This window comes from Piliocolobus tephrosceles, chromosome 1 (genome assembly GCF_002776525.5).
Source record: "Piliocolobus tephrosceles isolate RC106 chromosome 1, ASM277652v3, whole genome shotgun sequence".
NCBI classification, from domain to species: domain Eukaryota; kingdom Metazoa; phylum Chordata; class Mammalia; order Primates; family Cercopithecidae; genus Piliocolobus; species Piliocolobus tephrosceles.
The window spans coordinates 180,029,914-180,050,411 of NC_045434.1; the positions used below are offsets into that span (position 1 = coordinate 180,029,914).

Genomic DNA, 20,498 nt, shown 5'->3' on the forward strand with positions numbered 1-20,498 from the left:
AGGCAAACCAGTCTTCAGTGCTGTTATATGGTGTTTGATGCTTTATCTGAGATTGCCGGGGATGGGAAGAGTCTCTATGAGTCTGGTAGGGTGGGACCTGGGCACCAGAGTCATTGTGTCTTCTGATGTACTGAGAGCAATGGAGGCCATGCCAAAGCCAGGCTCTCACTCTATGGGGAGATTGAGAAGTGTTGGGAGATGAAGGAATGTCGGCAGCTCCTGGGGCTCCCCAGGGGGCAGGTGTATTATTTTGCTCCTTTAGAACAACCAATTTTCCATTATTGACCAATTCATTCCTCCCTCCACGTTTGTAATACCACCTTTGAGCATGTCAAGTCTGTGTATATTCATGGGCTTCTTTCTAGGGTCTCTTTTCTATTCCATTCAACAATTTGTCTATCCCTAAGCTAATGTCATACCATCTTAAATCTTACAACTTTAAAATAAGGCTGGGCGCGGTGGCTCATGCCTGTAATCCCAGCACTTTGGGAGGCCGAGGAGGGTAGATCACCTGAGGTCAGGAATTCGAGACCAGCCTGGTCAACATGGCAAAACCCTGTCTCTACTGAAAACAGAAAAATTATCCGGGCATGGTGGCGCTTGCCTGAAATCTCAGCTACTCAGGAGGCTAAGGCACGAGAATCACTTGAACCCAGGAAGTGGAGGTTGCAGTGAGCTGAGGCTGCGCCACTGTACTCCGGCCTGGGCGACAGAGCAAGACTCAGTCTCAAAATATAAATAAATTAAATAAATTAAATAAAATAAGTTCATATGTGGTGGCACAGTCTTTCTATTTTGTTCTGCATCTTCAAAATTATCTTGTCCTTTTCTACTTCCAAATGAATCCTAAGATCAGACTGTTTAGTTCCACAAAAAGTTATAGCTGGATTTAATTTAGAATTATATTGAATTTATGGACAAATTAGGGAAGAATTTACATCTTTATGATATCGAACTCATGAACCTGGTAGATATCTTCATTTATTCAGATCTGTGTGTGTATTTGTATTTGTTCTTCAGTTTTGGAATTTTCTTCACAATGATCTTACATAGCGTTTGTCAGGTTGATTTCTAATAATCTTTTTCCTTGTACCAGTATTGTGGATGAGATCTTCATTTCTAATACAGGTTTTAATTATTTATTGATATTGAAAGTCTATTGAGCCAGGCATAGTGGCATATAGCTGTAGTCCCAGCTCCACTGGAGGCTGACGCAGGAGGATCACTTCAGCTCAGGAGTTTGAGGCTGTAGTACACAGTGATCGCACCTGTGAGTAGCCACTGCACTCCAGCCTGGGCAACATAGTGAGACCTCTGTCTCTAAAACAAATAAAGAAAGATAAAAGAAAAAAGAAAGGCTATTGATTATTTATTGGTTTTGAATATGGCAAACTTGCTAAACTCCCTTACTAGCTTTAATAGATTCAATTCTAGTTCGGGTGTGATGACTCAAGCCTGTAATCCCAGCACTCTGGGAGGCTGAGGTGGGTGGATCACCTGAGGTCAGGAGTTCGAGACCAGCCTGACCAACATGGTGAAACCCTGTCTCTACTAAAAATACAAAAATTAGCCAGGTGTGGTGGCACACGCCTGTAATCCCAGCTACTCAGGAGGCTGAGGCAGGAGAATTGCTTGAACCCAGGAGGCAGAGGTTACAGTGAGCTGAGATCGTGCCACTGCACTCCAGCCTGGGTGACAGAGCAAGACTCCATCTCAAAAAAAAAAAAAAAAAAAAGAAAGATTATATTCTACAGATTATTTTGGGGCTTTGTATGTAATCAATCATATTATCTCTACATAAGGACAGTAGCTAGACTTTTAATTCCAGTTCTAAAGATTTTTTTAAAACCATGAATGAGTGTTAAATGTTGATGCCTTTTCTGTATTTACTGAAAAGGTCATAGTTTTTCCTCTTTTAATCTGTTAAAGTGGTATACTACATCAATAGATTTTAGGATGCTGCACTTCCTTGCATTCCTAGGATAATCAACCTAGTCTTTATAGAAACAACTCTCATTCTTTTGACATTTATAGTACATTGGTCTATATAACTACATTAAATAAATTAGTTAGAATATCAACTACACATGATGTCAATAGGTTATTACATAAAATACAACTGACTCTGGATGAGCATGAAACTCAAGTGCACAATAGCCCATTACCTGTCAGGCTTCACACTGATGATTCTTTAAGATAGCAGGAAGAGTATCAGTTAAGTGGAAGTTAACTAGAAAGTGTCCACTGTTTAGGGAAATTAGTGATTGTGGTGACAAACCCACTCTATGCCAACATGATTTGTTTCTATTAAACTAAATTCAAGAAATAGTTATGGAGAAACTACTATATATTAAGTACCATGTTAGGCATCACGGCTAAACACAAAGGTGAATCAAGCAGTTTCCCAACCTAGTAGACAGGTTAAAATCAAGTGCTTAAATATCTCATCATAACACAAAGCAGAATAAGACAGATGTCCAAGGAAATAAAAAAGCTATCACAGATCATAGGGGAAAAGTGTAACTTGGGGAGAGGAGTAATCAGAAAAGGAGTTTTGGAGAAGGTAGATTTTGCAGTGAATTAAGTGGGAGGTTAGACCATTGGTGTCCATAGCAGCCAGCCCCTTTAACTGATCTCGATTAGTTTCAGCAATCCACTTTAAAAGCAATGAGAGCTTCTGATGCTTCTAAAGCAATCCACTTTAAAAGTAATCTGATCTGTTCTGATGATCATTTCTTTTCTTGTTGGACTTGCACATAGATTCTCCCTTTCTGTCCAGCCCTTTCCTGTGAGATGTTCATCCCCTAATCCTTGGAACCTGTGAATATATTACTTTACATGGAAAGGGAGAATTAAGAGTGAAAATGAAGTTTAAGGTTGCTAATCAGCTGATCTTGAGATGGAGAGATTATCCCGTATTGTCTGTATTGGCCCAATGCAATCACAATGGTCCTTAGAAGTAAAAAAGGGAGGCAGGAGAGTGAGTGTCAGAGTGATGTGACATGAGAGAGACTCAACCATTGCTGGCTTTGAAGATGGAAGGGGGCTATGAGCCAAAGAATGCTGGCAGCTCCTAGAAGTTGAATAAATCAAGGAAATAGATTGTCTCCTAGAACCTCCAGAGGAATGCAGCTTCTGCAAAATCTTGCTTTTAGCCCAGTGGAACCTATTTCAGGCTGCTGACCTCCAGAGCTGTAAAATAATACATTTATGTTATTTTAAGCCACTAAATTTGTGGTAAGCTGTTACAGCAGCAATAAGAACTAACACAAAAGATTAATAAAGCCAACCAGGATAAAAAACAGGTTTGGAAGGAAAGCTCATAGCTTTACTCATGTTGAGCTGAAGAGCTAGTGCCTGTCTGTGAAAGGCCAGCAGGATGGTGGAAATGTGGGTTTGAATCTCAGAAGAGGCTTGGATTTGGAACCTTAAAATCATTACATAAAGGGGATACTTGACACCTAGAGCATGGGTGAGATGTTTTTAGGAAAAACATTTAGATCAGTGCTGTCAAGTGGAAATATAACACAAGCTGTGAATGTAAGCTACACATGCAATTTAAAATTTTCAGCAACCATATTAAAAATCTAAAAAAAGAAAGTGAAATTAAATTTTAATTTTTTTGTACTAAACATATCCAAATTGTTTTTTCAACATGTAATCCATATACAATTATTAGATATTTTACATTTTTACACAAAATCTTTACAATCTGATATGCATTTTACACTTACAGCACATCTCAGTTCAGCATGTCTATAAATAATTTCAAGGGCTCAATAGCTGTCGTGTGGCTAGTGGCTATGGTACTGGGCAGTGCAGTTTAGAGAAAGAGCAGATACAAAGGGTGGAGCTTTGACAGACACCTGCATTTAGGAGACGGGAGAAGGAAAAGGAGCCAATAAAGAAGTGGACACAGGGCCGGGCGCAGTGGCTCATGCATGTAATCCCAGCACACTGGGAGTCCGAGGCGGGTGGATTACCTGAGGTCAGGAGTTCGAGACCAGCCTGACCAACATGGTGAAACCCCATCTCTACTAAAAATACAAAAGTAGCCGGGCATGGCGGCATGCGCCTATAATCCCAGCTACTCAGGACACTGAGGCAGGAGTATCGCTTGAACCCGGAAGGTGGAGGTTGCAGTGAGCCGTGATGGTGCCATCACACTGCAACCTGGGTAACACAGCAAGACGTCTTAAAAAAAAGAAAGTGAGAAAGAAAGAAAGAAGGAAAGAAAGAAAGAAGGAAGGAAGGAAGGAAGGAAAGAAAGAAAGAAAGAAAGAAAGAGAAAGAAAGAAAGAAAGAAAGAAAGAAAGAAAGAAAGAAAGAGAAAGAAAGAAAGAAAAAGACACAAAGGACGATAGTCAAGATAGTGCAATGTCCCAAAATCTAAAGGAATTTTACTTAGGGAAATGTAGGGACGAAAATTTCAAAGGCTCTTCTTTGGTGTTCTGGCTCATTCAACTCTTATATTTGAGAGGTTTTCCCCCTCTCTGAAGTGCAGCTCTACACTACAAAGTCACTTTCATTTGCTCTGGCTTTTTAACAGTCTCATATATCCATCTAAACATAAATTTAGGGGTGCCATCATAGGTGACTGGGGATAGCAAGGTGACTAAGGGAAAGAAGAAAGGAGCATTGAGGTGGTTTGAGGTTGTTGGAGGATGTGATGATTTAGAACAGGTGCCTGGTGGGAGTAAGATGGAGATCATGTTACCATGACAACTGATTATTTCATTGGTCCAGTGACCAGTTGCCATGGTAACAAAATTTTTGTGTCAGTGTGACATGGATCCCAGGGGAGAGAATGCTTGTGCAAAGGACCCCTTTGCTCATTGGTAAAGCTTTTATATTTACAATGATTTCTGCATTGCTTGATGAAGCCTCCTGCAGGAACTTCAATCAACACTGATGTCTCCTTCTCCTTATTGCTCGTTTATGGCAGTCACCACATGCAAAATGCACACATTTTCATTGTTCATGTTCTATATACTGTTTTCTTATCTGATATTCCTTAGTTGTTTTAGTACTTTAATCTCTTTCTCCTAAACAGATAAGAATCCCACTGAAGGCAGGGATTCTTCTTATAATTTCGTTGTATTTTCAAAGGACTGGGAGTTAGAGGGAAAAAGCAGACACACCTTGTGCACCAGACATATCTGGGTTACATGCCACCTCTGCTTTTGCCATTTGCCTTAGATATTTCCTAATGGACTTAGGAAAGTCATTTTATCTTCCTGAATTTAGTTTTCTTCTATAAAATGAGAATATCAAAATTTGCACTGTGGGGTTGTTATGATGATTAGAAAAATCTGAAATGAAGTAGTTGGCCTACAGCAAGAACTGAATAAATGGTGCCAGTTATTATAACATGGTTCCCAGCCCAGTCCTGGATGCCATGATCAGTACTTAGCAATACCTGATGAACAATAAGATGATGACAAATGATACCGTGGTAACAGTAGGACTAGATTAATTTTAGAGTTTCTTAAAGATCAGTTGTCTTATGGTGGCCCAATTACATACCAGCTGCAATTCTTTTTTTTTTTTTTTTTTTTGAGACAGAGTCTGGCTCTGTCGCCCAGGCTGGAGTGCAGTGGCCGGATCTCAGCTCACTGCAAGCTCTGCCTCCCGGGTTTACGCCATTCTCCTGCCTCAGCCTTCGGGGTGGCTGGAACTACAGGCGCCCGCCACCTCGCCCGGCTAGTTTTTTGTATTTTTTAGTAGAGACGGGGTTTCTCCGTGTTAGCCAGGATGGTCTCGATCTCCTGACCTCGTGATCCGCCCGTCTCGGCCTCCCAAAGTGCTGGGATTACAGGCTTGAGCCACCGCGCCCGGCTACCAGCTGCAATTCTTAACTTGCAACCCAAGTTATGCTGATTGTAACTTCTTGGGAGGAAAAATTTTTAAGTATTTAAGAAAAATGAGAGGAAAGAGAACCAGATATTTTGTGCCTTCTTGATGGAAAAACATGAAAAAAATCACATATGAATGGTCCAACCTCTGGATCCAAGTACTTATTTACACAAAATACAGAGGGGCCTGGCGTGGTGGCTCACATCTGTAATCCCAGCACTTTGGGGGACCAAGGCAGGTGGAATCACTTGAGGTCAGGAGTTCGAAACCAGCCTGGCCAACGTGGTGAAACCCCCTGTCTACTAAAAATATAAAAATTAGCTTGGCGTAGTGGTGGGCACCTGTAATCCTAGCTACTCAGGAGGCTGAGGCAGGAGAACTGCTTAAGCCCAGGAGGTGGAGGTTGCAGTGAGCGGAGATGGCATCACTGCACTCCAGCCTGGGCAACAGAGCAAGACTCCATCTCAAAAACAACAACAACAACAACAACAACAAAAAACAAACAAAAAACAGAGGGCAGAGGCACATGTTAAACACCACAACAGGGAAACAATTAGCAAAATCCATACTGTAGAAATACTACAGGAAAAATGCTGTGGTTTCAGGCCGGACACGGTGGCTCACACCTGTAATCCCAGCACTCTGGGAGGCCGAGGTGGGCGGATCACAAGGTCAGGAGATCGAGACCATCCTGGCTAACACGGTGAAACCCCGTCTCTATAAAAATACAAAAAAAATTAGCCGGGCGCGGTGATAGGCGCCTGTAGTCCCAGCTACTCGGGAGGCTGAGGCAGGAGAATGGTGTGAACCTGGAGGCGGAGCTTGCAGTGAGCCGAGATCGTGCCACTGCACTCCAGCCTGGGCAACAGAGCAAGACTCCGTCTCAAAAAAAAAAAAAAAAAAAAAATGCTGTGGTTTCTTCAACAAATACATTGCAAGAAAAAATAATGGAAAAGGAACTTACAAAATAAAAAAAGATTTAAGAGACTTATTAATATCCATGTGTAGATCTTACTTGAGCTTTGATTCAAACAAACAAAATTTTAAAAAATTCGTAAGGTGACTGAAAGTTTAAATACTGACAGGATCAAAGACATATCTTAATACTAGTGACTTCAAAAATTCTCATTAATTTTTAGGTAAGTCAATGGTATGATTATGTTTCATTAATAAAAGAGTTCTTATCTTTTGGAGATGTATTTTTAAAATATGTGTGTATTGATGTAGTATGAAGTCTGGAATTTGCTTCAAAGTAACACAGAAGGGGAAATGTGAGGGTGAGGGTAGGGATATAGATTTAAAAGGTTAGTTACCTGAGGCGGGTGGATCACCTGAGGTCAGGAGTTTGAGACCAGCCTGGCCAACATGGCGAAATCTGTCTCTACTAAAAATACAAAAAGTAGCCAGGTGTGGTGGCACGTGCCTGTAGTCCCAGCTACTTGGGAGGCTGAGGCAGGAGAATTGTTTGGACCTGGGAGGCAGTGGTTGCAGTGAGCCGAGATTGTGCCACTGCCAGCCTGGGTGACAGAGTGAAACTCCATCTCAAAAAAAAAAAAAAAAAAAAATGTTAGTTACTACTTGATAACTGTTGACGTTGGAAAATGGGTACATGAGGATTCATTATATTACTTGCATATCTGAAGTTTCTCTATATTTAAAACGTTGAGTGCGTCTATCCAAGATTATATGCACAATAAAGACTTAGATATAAGGAAACACAGAATATTATTTAATACAATGTTGGACAAATGCATTGTGATGGTTTAATCAATAAATTAATGTATATTTTCCTTAGCTAGTCCTTCATAGCCAGGTTTTTACATTATATACATAAATGATATTTTTTCTTTCTTTCTTTTTTTTTTTTGAGATGGAGTCTCGCTCTGTCGCCCAGGCTGGAGTGCAGTGGCGCAATCTCAGCTCACTGCAACCTCTGCCTCCTGGGTTCAAGAGATTCTTCTGCCTCAGCTTCCCGAGTAGCTGAGACTACAGGCACATGCCACGACGTCTGGCTAATTATTTGTATTTTTAGTAGAGACGGGGTTTCATGGTGTTAGCCAGGATGGTCTCAATCTCCTGACCTTGTGATCCCCCTGGCTCAGCCTCCCAAAGTGCTGGGATTACACACGTGAGCTACCACGCCTGGCCATAAATGATATTTTTCTATTGCAAATTATAGTTAGTATTATTCATGATGTCTTAGGTTAGATTCCTTGAGAAAAAGACTCTGAGAGGGAGTTTTGTGGGCATGAAGTTTTTTGTGGGGGAGGGTGAAGTGGTGGTGTGCTTTTGTGTTCAACCATAGTGGATACGAATGGGCAAAGGAAGGATCTGAGCAGTGATACAGTTGCCATATGTATCTCATCTGATCTCACCTCACCCAACCCCCTAGGGAGCTTGAGAGATAGAAGGCGCTTTTCAAACATGTCCCACGTTGAAGAATGGAGCCAGGCCTTTATCCTTGGAATCACTCTTCTGCCTACTTTGCCTCAACAAACTTGAACTCATTTTTCAAGGATGAGGTCAAATGTTTCTGTATCTGCAAACTCTTCCTTAAAACACTCACCCTCGCCTGGGAGGCAGAGGTTGCAGTGAGCTGAGATGGTGCCACTGCACTCCAACCTGGGTGACAGAATGAAATCCCATTTCTTATCAAACAAACAAACAAACAAAAACAACAAAAAATGCTCATCTTCAGTCAGATCAAATTCCTTCTTCCACTATCCTTCCTATATGAACCATACAGGGGAAAAAGAAGAGCTAACATTTATAGCACTCCTCATGTGCTAAGCACTGTGTTAAGCAGTCTACCTGTGCATGGTTTCAGTTAACTCACAGCATACCTAGGTAGGTAGGTACAGATGCTCCTTCATTTAGGATGGGACTACATCCTGATAAACTCATCATAAGTTGAAGATATCGTAAGTCAAAAATGCATTTAATACACCTAACCTACCGAACACATAGCTCAGCCTTGCCTATCTTAAACATGTCCAGAACAATTACATTAGCCTACAGCTGGGCAAAATCATCAATCACAAAGCCTAAACAATAAATAATAAAATAAATGTATTATTTTATAATAACATGTTGAATCTCTCATGGAAGAGTATTATACCACGTATTGCTAGCCCGGGAAAAGATCAAAATTCAAGTATGGTTTCTACTGAATGCATATTGTTTTCACACCACTGTGAAGTCGAAAAATTTTAAATCAAACCATCTCAAGTCAGGGACTGTCTGTATTATTATTATTATCCCCATTTACATATGATGAAACTAAAACCTCAGAGAGATTAAGCGATTTGCCTAACTAAAATGATTGAACTAGTGAGTGGCAGGGCTGGCCATTTAACCCCAGACAAGGGAGCCCACACGCGTTTTTTTTTTTTTTGAGACAAAGTTTCGCTTTTGTTGCCCACGCTGGAGTGCAATGGCATGATCTTGGCTCACTGCAGCCTCTGCCTCCCTGCAGCCTCTGCCTCCCTGCAGACTCCCCCTCCCTGCAGCCTCCACCTCCCAGGTTCAAGTGATTCTCCTGCCTCAGCCTCCCAAGTAGCTGGGATTACAGGAACTCAACCCTACGCCCAGCTAATTTTTGTATTTTTAGTAGAGACGGGGTTTCGCCATGTTGGCCAGGCTGGTCTCGAACTCCTGACCTCAGGTGATCCGCCTGCCTCAGCCTCCCAAAGTGCTGGGATTACAGACCTGAGCCACTGTGCCAGCTGGGAGCCCATACTCTTAATTGCTATTATGCTATACTGCCCCCTAGCTACCGCTTTAATCTTTGTACTCCCAGCCCTTAGCACAATACCTAACCTAGAATTAGCACTTAATAAATATTTACTGAATAAATGAATATTCATTTCACCAGCATTTCTAGCAAATTTCATTTTAGAAAAAGATCAAATCCAGATGAAATTTGTAGAAATAAGGGTGGTATATTTCATGGAAGCATGGAACAAGAAACCCCACTAGAAGAGTTAAGCTTGGCTACACTTAACACTGCAGAAAAAGAGATCAGATGGGGGCAGTGGACATAGTATAGGCCAAAAATTAACTGCTAAATAGTTTAAAAGGGAAATACTTAAGTACATTAAAAGAAGCTTTGTCTTTGTGTGCGTGTGTGTGCTAATATGCCTTTTTAGCATATTTTGCTTTAAGAATCATTGCAAAAAGACACATTTCTTACTTATTCTACCATACTAAAATGGGGGCAAGTCATGGTGAATCATGAACTTAGATGAGATATAATGAAAACAGCATAAGTCAGTAAGTATTGAACATAGTTGCTAAAAGGTGGAAATGAGATCCTTTAGGAAAGGTGAAATATATAGGAATTATAAGTAAGTTTCCTTTAAGTAGTAAAGCAACTCTTCTTCATTTTCGCTAAAATAGAATATAAGATGACATATTTCAGCAGTCTGTGTGGCGTGTTAGCAAAAGGAGGGATTTCAAAGTCATGAATTGATGTTCAAGTCTTCATATTGCCATTCACTAGCAGAGTGACCTCGGTGTCCCTTGCCTATAAAACGAGGAGGAAAATCTCTAACTCCTAGATTACAGGGATTTATTGATATAAAATATTACTTCCTTTTTCTGTTTCCTGTTTCTGACAGAAGTCATTGTTTCCTCCTCTGAACTTCTACAGGCATCAACATTTTGCCAGTCTTGTTTCATCTCTCTCTCACACTTTTTTTGTTTTTTTTTTTTTGAGATAGGATCTCTGTTGCCCAGGCTGGAGTGCAGTGGCGTGATCAGGCTCACTGTAGCCTCAACCTCTGGGTTCAAGTGATCCTTCCATGTAGTAGCTGGGAGAAGAGGTGTGTGCTACCACATCCAGCTAATTTTTGTATTTTTTGTAGAGATGGGGTTTTTCCATGTTGCCCAGGCTGGTCGAAAACTCCTGGGCTCAAGCAATCCATCTGCTTTAGCCTTCCAAAGTGCTGGGACTACAGGCAAGAGCCACTGTGCCTGGCCCTCAAATTCTAATTATGCCAACACTGTCATACTCCAGAATTAGATGCCTGTTATGTTTGCAGTATTGTCACTTTTTGAGTGAATAGTAGAAACAACAGGTTGAATCTCTTCCTAGTTTCGAAGAACTGATCCACAGATCCGAGCAGTCCTAATTAGTTCTCAGGACTCTCTTCAATGCTTGCATCAAGGACATTCCACAGATGGTTTTTCAATTACTTCCCAGTAAGCTCTGGAAATGTATGGAAAGTGTTAGGACTTAGGACTTTGCACCTATGTTTGTCTAATTTAAAAAAAAATTTTTTGTTATTGTTGTTGAGACAAGGTACTTTCTCTGTTACGGCTCAGGCTGGAGTGCAGTGGCACGAACGCAGACCACTGCAGCCTCAAACTCCCAAGTTCAAGTGATCCCCCCACCTCAGCCTCCCAAGCAGCTGGAATACAGAGTTTCACCATGTTGCCCAGGCTGGTCTTGAACTCCTGGGCTCAAGCGATTCACCTGCCTCTGCCTCCCAAAGGCTGGGATTACAGGTATGAGCCACTGTGCCCAGCCTGTTTACCTAAATTTAACCTTCACCTACATGTTCTCTTAATCTGGTCCCATTAAAAACTTGGTCCCCAGTGCACTTCAAGCTAGATTTCTCATTGCCAAGTCCTTTGGGCTTTTCAGTGTCTTCCATTCTTTGTGATTCCTTAGAGAGGACTGAGTTTCTTTACTGAATACTGACCATGCTCCAGGGCCTGCAGATCCTAATGTTCCAGGTATTTTTCTTTTATGCGACATTTCAAATAAATTAGGTACACATAACGTTTTACATAAAAATTAGCTACTAATAATCCCTTAACTCAAGTTAGCAATATGTGACAACACAGGAAAAGCCTTTGTGGGGAGTTAGGGGACTTTGGTTATGGTTCTAGATTATTCCACAGCATTAATTTGACAAAATTTTACTTATTTAGTGCCTAGAGGCTGCCCCATACAGTGATGGGTTACTAGGTATAGAAGCAAATGAGCATGGTCCTTATCTCAAAAACAGGGACTGGCTGGGCGCGGTTAGTTCATGCCTGTAATCCCAGCACTTTGGGAGGCCCAGGTGGGCGGATCACCTGAGCTCAGGAGTTCAGGACCAACCTGGCCAACATGGTGAAACCCCATCTCTACTAAAAATACAAAAAAAATTTAGCCGGGCATGGTCGCAGGCACCTGTAATCCCAGCTACTTGGGAGACTGAGGTAGGAGAATCACTTGAACCTGGGAGGCGGAGGTTGCAGTGAGCCAAGATCGCGTCATTGCACTCCAGTTTAGGGCACAAGAGCGAGACTTCGTCTCAAAAAAAACCAACCAACCAACCAAACAAACAAAAAAAACTGGGACTGTGCTGGGCATGGTAGTTCACACCTATAATTCCAACACTTTGGGAAGTTGAGGCAGGAGGATTGTTTGAGGCCAGGATTTCGAGACCAGCCTGGGCAACATAATGAGACCTTGCCTCTATTAAAAAAAATAATAATAAAAGAAAAGAAAAACAGGAACTATATCTTAACATTCTTTGTAAGTTCCCCAGCTTCTGGGGCATGACATGGTCCATGGCACTTATAAAGGGTTGTCTGAGCCCACAGATCAAGACTGACTGAGTTTCAAAATCTGTATTTTTATTTTATTTTATTTTATTTTAGAGGCACTGTCTCACTATGTTGCTTAAGGTAGGGTCTCTCTCTCTCTCTCTTTTTTTTTTTTGAGGTGGAGTCTCGCTGTGTTGCCCAGGCTGGAGTGCAGTGGCCCGATCTTGGCTTATTGCAACCTCTACCTTCCTGGTTTAAGCAATTCCCCTGCCTCAGCCTCCAGAGTAGCTGGAATTACAGGCGCATGCCGTGCATGCCACCACGCCCAGCAAATTTTTTGTATTTTTAGTAGAGACCGGGTTTCACCATGTTGGCCAGACTGGTCTCGAACTCCTGACCTCAGGCAATCTGCCCGCCTCAGCCTTCCAAAGTGCTGGGATTACAGGCGTGAGTCACAGTGTCCATCACTTTTTTTTTTTTTTTTTTTGAGACAGAGTCTTGCTTTGTTGCCCAGGCTGGAGTGCAGTGGCACGATCTCGGCTCACCGTAACCTCTGCCTCCTGGTTTCAAGCAATTCTCCTGTCTCAGCCTCCTGAGTAGCTGGGATTACAGGCATGTACCACCATGACCAGCTAATTTTTGTATTTTTAGTCAAGATGGGGTTTCACCATTTTGCCAGACTGGTCTCGATCTCCTGACCTCAGGTGATTCACCTGCCTCGGCCTCCCAAAGTGCTGGGATTACAGGTGTGAGCCACTGCTCCCGGTGGGTCTCTAACTCTTAGCCTCAAGCAATCCTCATGCCTTGGTCTCCCAAAGCTCTGGGATTACAGGTGTGAGCCACCATGCCCTGCCTCAAACACCTCAAATACTGTATTTTAAAGCCTTTCACTATACTACACCAATCATCCCATTCTCTCTATCTTCTTACAATCCCCAAGCAATCTTTCTACCTGAAGATGACACCAGAAATTTGGGTCACTAAAGAGAAAGATTCAGAAAGTGTCTGCATTAGTCAGTGTAGGCTGTTATGCTATGGTATCAACCCGCAAATCTCAGTGGCCTAATCAGCAAAGATTGTTTTTCTCGCTTACTTTGTGTCCTTCCCAGGTCAGCTGTGGCTCTGCTGCACATTGTCTTCACTCTGGGACTGAAGCTGATGGATTAGCCTCTATCCAGAACGTTGCTGGTCATGAGGAGAGCAGGCAAGGAAAACATGGTTCAGCACATTGACTGAGAGCTTCCAGCTGGAAGTGGCTCATACTGCCACTCACATTTCATTACCTAATGCAAGTCACACAGCCAAGCCTGCTGTCAATAGGAAATTACAATCCAATTCTGGCAGGCACAATAAGTGTTTGGGAACAATTATATAGTCTTCCACAGGGTCTCTTTACCCTTCATTTGTGATACTTGGATGTAAATACATCTTCTCACAGTGCCTCACCCAGTACCTTAAATACTGTATTTTACATTGGTGCAAACAATCCGGATTTTTATTTTTATTTAGAGGCACTGTCTCACTATGTTGCTCAAGGTAGGGTTGCTCTCTCTCTTTTTTTTTTGAGATGGAGTCTCGCTGTGTTGCCCAGGCTGGAGTGCAGTGGCCCGATCTTGGCTCACTGCAACCTCCACCTCCCTGGTTTAAGCAATTCCCCTGCCTCAGCCTCCAGAGTAGCTGGGATTACAGGCGCATGCCACCACCCCCAGCAAATTTTTGAAATTTAGGAAATTGGCAAATTTAGGAAATTACAATCCAATTCTGGGAGGCACAATAAGGGTTTGGGAACAATTATATAGTCTTCCACAGGGTCTCTTTACCCTTCATTTGTGATACTTGGATATAAATACACCTTCTCACAGTGCCTCACCCAGTACCTTAAGTACTGTATCTCACATTGGTGTAAACCATCTGGCTGGTTTAGAGTCTTTGAAGGCAGAAGAGAGGGCTTAGGATCAGAAAATTCTGGCTTCAAATCCTGCCTCTGACACTTAAACTACTGAGCCTCTGTTTCCTCTTCATTTACATGATGACCACCTTGTAGTTTTACTGTAAAGATTTAAAAAAACCAAACAGACGCAAAGGGCCTATTGTGTTGCTACTCACACAAAGAACACTAAATGTTAACTATTCCCCCACCCCCAAACTCCATCCAGCACTGGGGTTTCTTGATGGTTCTTATTTAGCTCATGAGGCATGAAGTAAGCCAGTATCTTTACAACTTTAAACAATTGTTTCTTACTACCAAATTTGTACCAGAGTTTCAGGCTCCTTGGGGCTGCAAACCTTGGCTACTTTTTCCTGCTAACCAGGTTCCTTTCTATCAACCCAAAAGATATTGCTAACTAACTGGCAGAGAGATTTCCCTTGATCCTACTCTGTTTGAACATCCTCTGACTCACCCTTCCTAGTGCCACCCAAGTTTCATCTGCACCATTGCTTACACATAATACAAGTACTTTATTTACTTTACGCATTTGTTAATGTTTGCTCAGCTGTCTTGGTGCCTTTGTGTCTTTCACTGTGCTTTTAATTAGGTTGGCTGATTCTAAGAGTGGAGGTAAACCAAGGTTTGAACCAGGTGGTTACAAGGAACATGGAGATGGGTTGCAGGTAGGGGATGGCAGATTGCTATGAATGCACTAGTGTAAATTCATTGACAGCCTAGGGAAAAAAAAAATGTATTTTAGGCTAATGCCTTCTACCGGGAAAAAATAATCTAAGTTACTCCTTTCTACTAATAATGATTAAGTAGTGGAGTCTTTGGGAAGGATCACATTTTGCCTTACTGATACAATCCGAAGTCAACACCAAGCTACCAGAGGACAAGAACTCAATGATGATTTACATAGAGTGATGTGGTCTAGCTACATGAGTTAGTTATTCCCATCAGGCACTAATATTTAATGACTACTTATAAGACTATCACTTCTGTGGCCTCTACTTTTATCTACCCAACCTCTGACTTTGCACAAGTTGTTCTCTACTCCCAGTTTTGCCTCCATCTCTGCATGGCAAATTTCTACTCATTTATTAAAATTTAGCCTTAACTGTACCTTTTAAGAGTGAAGCTTTGTTTGGCCCCAGTGACTGTGCCTCACCCTCCACTTCATCCAATTTGACAGAATTAAGCCTTGCTTCTTTTCTGTTTCCATGGCACAAGTATAAATTTCTACCAAACTGCATTGGGATTAACTGTTTACATGTCTGCTTCTCTTTTATTCTCTTTTGACTCCTTGGTATTTAGTACAACACCTGGTATAGAGTAGGTGTTTGCTAAATGATTATTGAATGCTATGTAAGTGTGCACAGTGACCAACGCCCAAGCATTTTCCTTAAATAGCAGTCAGTAGTGCTAAGACCTTTCAGGCCTATGTATAGCCTTTTATTTTATTTTTAATTTTTAATTTTTTTTTTTGAGATGGAGTCTCGCTCTGTCGCCCAGACTGGAGTGCAGTGGCCAGATCTCAGCTCACTGCAAGCTCCACCTCCCGGGTTTACGCCATTCTCCTGCCTCAGCCTCCTGAGTAGCTGGGACTACAGGCGCCCGCCACCGCGCCCGGCTAGTTTTTTGTATTTTTTAGTAGAGACGGGGTTTCACCATGTTAGCCAGGATGGTCTCGATCTCCCGACCTCATGATCCGCCCGTCACGGCCTCCCAAAGTGCTGGGATTACAGGCTTGAGCCACCGCGCCCGGCTGTATAGCCTTTTAAAAAACCTAATTCAAGAATTATAAAATATTACATAAAGATACCCAGGGAATCCGGAAGGCGTTTCCCGGGCTAGGAATAATAGGAGGCGCTCTCTCATGTTTTTCTCTCTCCCTCTTGCAAGTCTTGGCTCATTTTAAATTCATTTCTCATTTTCTAATTTTCTCTTACAATAAATACAGAGGGAGAAAAGGATCAGGTAAAGGCTCATTTATCTAAGTGTCTGGGTCATGTGAAGTGTTGAACACTCTGCTGTTGAAGCACTGCCAGCGTCCAATCAAGGTTTTTGTAGGGCTATTGCAGCCCAGCTCTGGGCTGTGTTCCTTTCAGAAAATTCAGAATTCAGATGAAGCTAGGAAAAGATCGCAAACAATACAAAACAATAAAACCACTACTTTATTCCCCTGGGCAATCTGTGTCTTTTAAGGGTCTGTCCCTTGAGCTGGATAATATCTCCTCTTTGAAGGTTTTCTTGCTCTGCACCCTCCCTTCTAGTCTACGCCCATCTAGCAAGACAGTGAACTACTATACTCTTTTCTGTGCTGACACTGGGATCTTATGAATAATAATAACAGCTGTCTCGGGGACCTTTATTTTTGACAGCCTGTGCGTGGTCTCTTTTGCTAGGTAGCTATGATTATTGTTTCCTTATTATAGGCAGGGCAACAGAGGCTAAGAGAAACCAAATAACTGGATGTAGGCGCAAAGTAAGTAAGCTATGGAATATTAGACTTGAATCTAGGTCTGCCTTCTCAATCTAGGCTTTAAGCTTTTCTTCTTCACAATGTTCCAGAATTCCCCAGGCTGCTATAACCATTCTAGTTTTTTTTATTTTTCTTAGAGTCAGGGTGTCACTTTGTTGCCCAGGTTGGTCTCAACCTCATGAGCTAAAGTGATCCTCCCACATTGGCCTCCCCAAGTGCTTGGATTACAGGCATTAGCCACCGTGCCCAGCCTGCTTTATTCTTTTTTATTTTTTATTTTTGAGGAGGGATACTCCTCCACCCTTTTTTTAATCTTAAAAAAATTTAGGCCGGGCACAGTGGCTCACGCTTGTATCCCACCACTTTGGGAGGCCGAGACAGGCGGATCACGAGGTCAGGAGATCGAGATCATCCTGGCTAACACGGTGAAACCCTGTCTCTACTGAAAATATAAAAAAATTAGCCGGGCGTAGTGGTGGACGCCTGTAGTCCCAGCTACTCGGGAGGCCGAGGCAGGAGAATGGCGTGAACCCGGGAGGCAGAGCTTGCAGTGAGCCGAGATCACGCCACTGCACTCCAGCCTGGGTGACCGAGCGAGACTCCATCTCAAAAAAAAAAAAAAAAAAAAAAAAAAATTAAACACATGTTGTTGTATATATCTAAGGTATACCACATGATGTTATGGGATAGTCAAAAGGTCACTACAGTGAAGCAAATTAACAGAGCCATCATCTCACACAGTTATCCATTTTTTTTTTTATTGTGGCAAGAGAAGCTAAAATCTACTCATTTAGCATGAATCCCATATGTAATAAATTTTATTGCCCCTCCACCTTTTAACACCTTGGGACTCATACTTCTTTCCTTCCCAAAGGCTGCTGATCCCCATCTTCCCACCTCATTCTGGCAGCTAACCACCTCTGTTCTCTCTCCAGCCCTATCCCCATATTAGCTCAGGATGAGCACTTTAGGGAAGAACCTCAGAATCCCAGACAAGTGAGAGGAGCAGAGCTGCCCAACACTTGTAAGAGACGGTGCTAAACAGGAGTTCGACACAAGTCTGAGCAACATAGCGAGATCCCATTTCTATAAAGTTAAAAAATGTTTATAAAGAAAAAAATAAACAAAAGCTCCAGACTTGGAGCAAAGTCTACTCTCTCTCTCTTTTTAAAGACAGCGTCTCGTTCTGTTACCCAGGCTGGCGTGCAGTGGTGCAATCACAACTCACTGCAGCCTTGACCTCTTGGGCCCAAGGGATCCTCCCATCTCAGCCTCCCACATAGCTGGGACCATGGGTGCACACCACCCTGCTGGCTAATTTTTTTTATTTTTGTAGAGACAGAGTCTCTCCATGTTGCCTAGGCTGTTCTTGAATTCTTGTGCTCAAGCAATCCTCCCGCCTCTGCCTCCCAAAGTGTTGGGAGACTGTAGACAGACTGTACACTTATTATTTAGAGATGGGGGCTTGCTGTGTTGCCTAGGCTGCACTTGAACTCCTGGGCTCAAGTGCTCCTATCCTCCTGCCTCAGCCTCCTTAATAACTGGGATTACAGTCAAACGCCACTGTGCCCGGCTGAGACTAAACCTTATCCATCTTACTCATTGCTACCATCTAGTTCAAGCCATCATTCCGTACCTGGGTAATGGAGCCTCTGGCTTCCACCATTGTCCTCTTAGGTCTGCTCTTAGCGCAGCGGCCACAGTGATCTGACCAGAGTGATGTTTTGAAAGCGCAAGTCAGATCCTATCACTCCTCTGTTCAAAGCCCAGCAGTGGTTCTGTTTCAGCCAAGATTCTTACAGCTCCCTACTTGAGATCCCTCTCTCTGATCTTATCTCCTCATTCCGCTCCCATTTGCTCACTGCTCTAACCGTCCTGGCCTCCTCATTATTTCTAACACTTCCCGAGGCTTTTGTCTCAGGGCCTTTCACCAAGGACACTCTTCCCCAGACAACTGCATGGCTGACTGCCTCAGCTCTTTCAGGTCTCCGATTTAAAGTCATTTTATAAATGAGGCCCATGCTGACGGCTCTATTCAAAATTGCAGGCCAGGCGTGGTGGCTCACCACGTGGTGGCCGAGGAGGGCGGATCACTTGAATTCGGGAGTTCCGTGACCAGCCTGGCCAACATGTTGAAACCCCACCTCTACTAAAAACACAAAAATTAGCCGGGCGTGGTAGCGCCTGTCTGTGATCCAGCTACTAAGGAGGCTGAGGCAGGGGCATCACTTGAACCCGGGGTTTGCAGTGAGCCGAGATCGTGCCACTGTGCTCCAGCCTGGGTGAGGGAGCAGGATTCCCTCTGACAAAAAAAAAAAAAAAAAAAAACACACAAAAAAAACCTGCAAACCCCCTTCCTCCAGTTTTCCTCATATCCCTTATCTTAGTGTATTTTTTTCCCCATAGCACCCAATGCCTTCTAACATATTACATAATTTTCTTACGTTTATCATCTTTCTCCCTATATTAGAATGAAAGCTCCAAGAGGGAAGGGTACTTGTTTTCTCTCTCTCTTCTGTTTACGGATACATCCCAAGCACTAAAATAGTGTCTGGTAACCTTAGCAGTGGTTGGCAAATATTTGTTGAGTAAATGAATACATGAACCTTCAGAATCTTGCTAGTCTTATAAACAAAAGGAATATGTGAGTACTTTGAATCTCCAGTGCCTAGAAATGCTTGACCAAATGGCAAGTGTTCAATGTTTTCTGAAGGAATTGTGTGCTCAGATCTGCTGGAGTTTATCTAAACCCTTTGAGGCTATGTCAAAAAAGTACCCAGGGCCAATTCACTCATGCCTCTCCTTTTCCTCTCATCCAATCAGCCCAGTATTCATCTAACAAATATCTAAGTCTCCAAATATTGAGCCACCCAATGTGAGTTCAAAAGCGTGTTTGGTGCTGCAGGGGAATACATGACTAACGCGAATGGAGCAACAGCAAATACTACACTGGAATGTAATTAAGCGTGAAATTATAGGGCAGATTATCAGTGCTAATAGTTTAGAGAAAGAATCAGTGAAGACTGACGTAGAAGTAAATTCCAAAGTTCACTAGTCGACCAAACTACCCTTCTAAACGCTCCACCTACTGATAGTAGGACCATAACCTGGGTAGCTACCTTGAGAGTCAGAAGGGCCTTTAGAGTTCCAACTCCTTTAAGAAAGAAAGACCAGGCACGGGAAAGGCCTCAGCAGACATGAGTCTAGCACCCGGGGCTCAAGAAGTTCTGAAAGGAGGGGTGTCCTGAAGGTCCAAGGCGCCTTTGTTGGGGGTCCTGGAATCCACGGTGTGCCAGAAAAGGCGTCCGGTTTCCTGGAGAGGCGGCTAAGGTGCCGGGCGCTTCGGTGAGGTGGCGGAGGTTGGGGGGCGTGGGAGGACAGGAGGCACCATTTCTTCGGGGCATGGGGCCCCAGGTCTCCGCGGGCAGGGTCCAAAGCCACCGATCCCTACTGTCCTCAACTGCGGGGTTGCTTCCGCTGCCCTTGCTCCCCAGACGCCACTCCGAGGCACAAGGACCCCAAGTCGCTCGGAACTGCGGGCCGCTACATGACACCCGCTGAGCCGAGGCATAGCCGCGGGAGTCTCAGGGCACTACTTGTCCCAGCGGAGGGATCTCGCGTGCGTCGAAGCGGACGAGGCCGCGCAGGGACTTGACGCCGCTGACGCCGGCCCGGCGGCGCAGCTGC

General features: G+C 43.1%; 1 long non-coding RNA gene across 1 annotated transcript; it reads right to left on the bottom strand.

The window, feature by feature from the left end:
- Positions 1–10,731: 10,731 nt before the first annotated feature.
- LOC111548700 lies at positions 10,732–20,472 on the bottom strand. Its single transcript, XR_002733498.1, has 3 exons — positions 19,931–20,472; positions 13,490–13,581; positions 10,732–11,065 (listed from the first exon to the last, which is right to left on the bottom strand). It is a non-coding gene; the product is annotated as an uncharacterized LOC111548700 (long non-coding RNA).
- Positions 20,473–20,498: the final 26 nt, after the last annotated feature.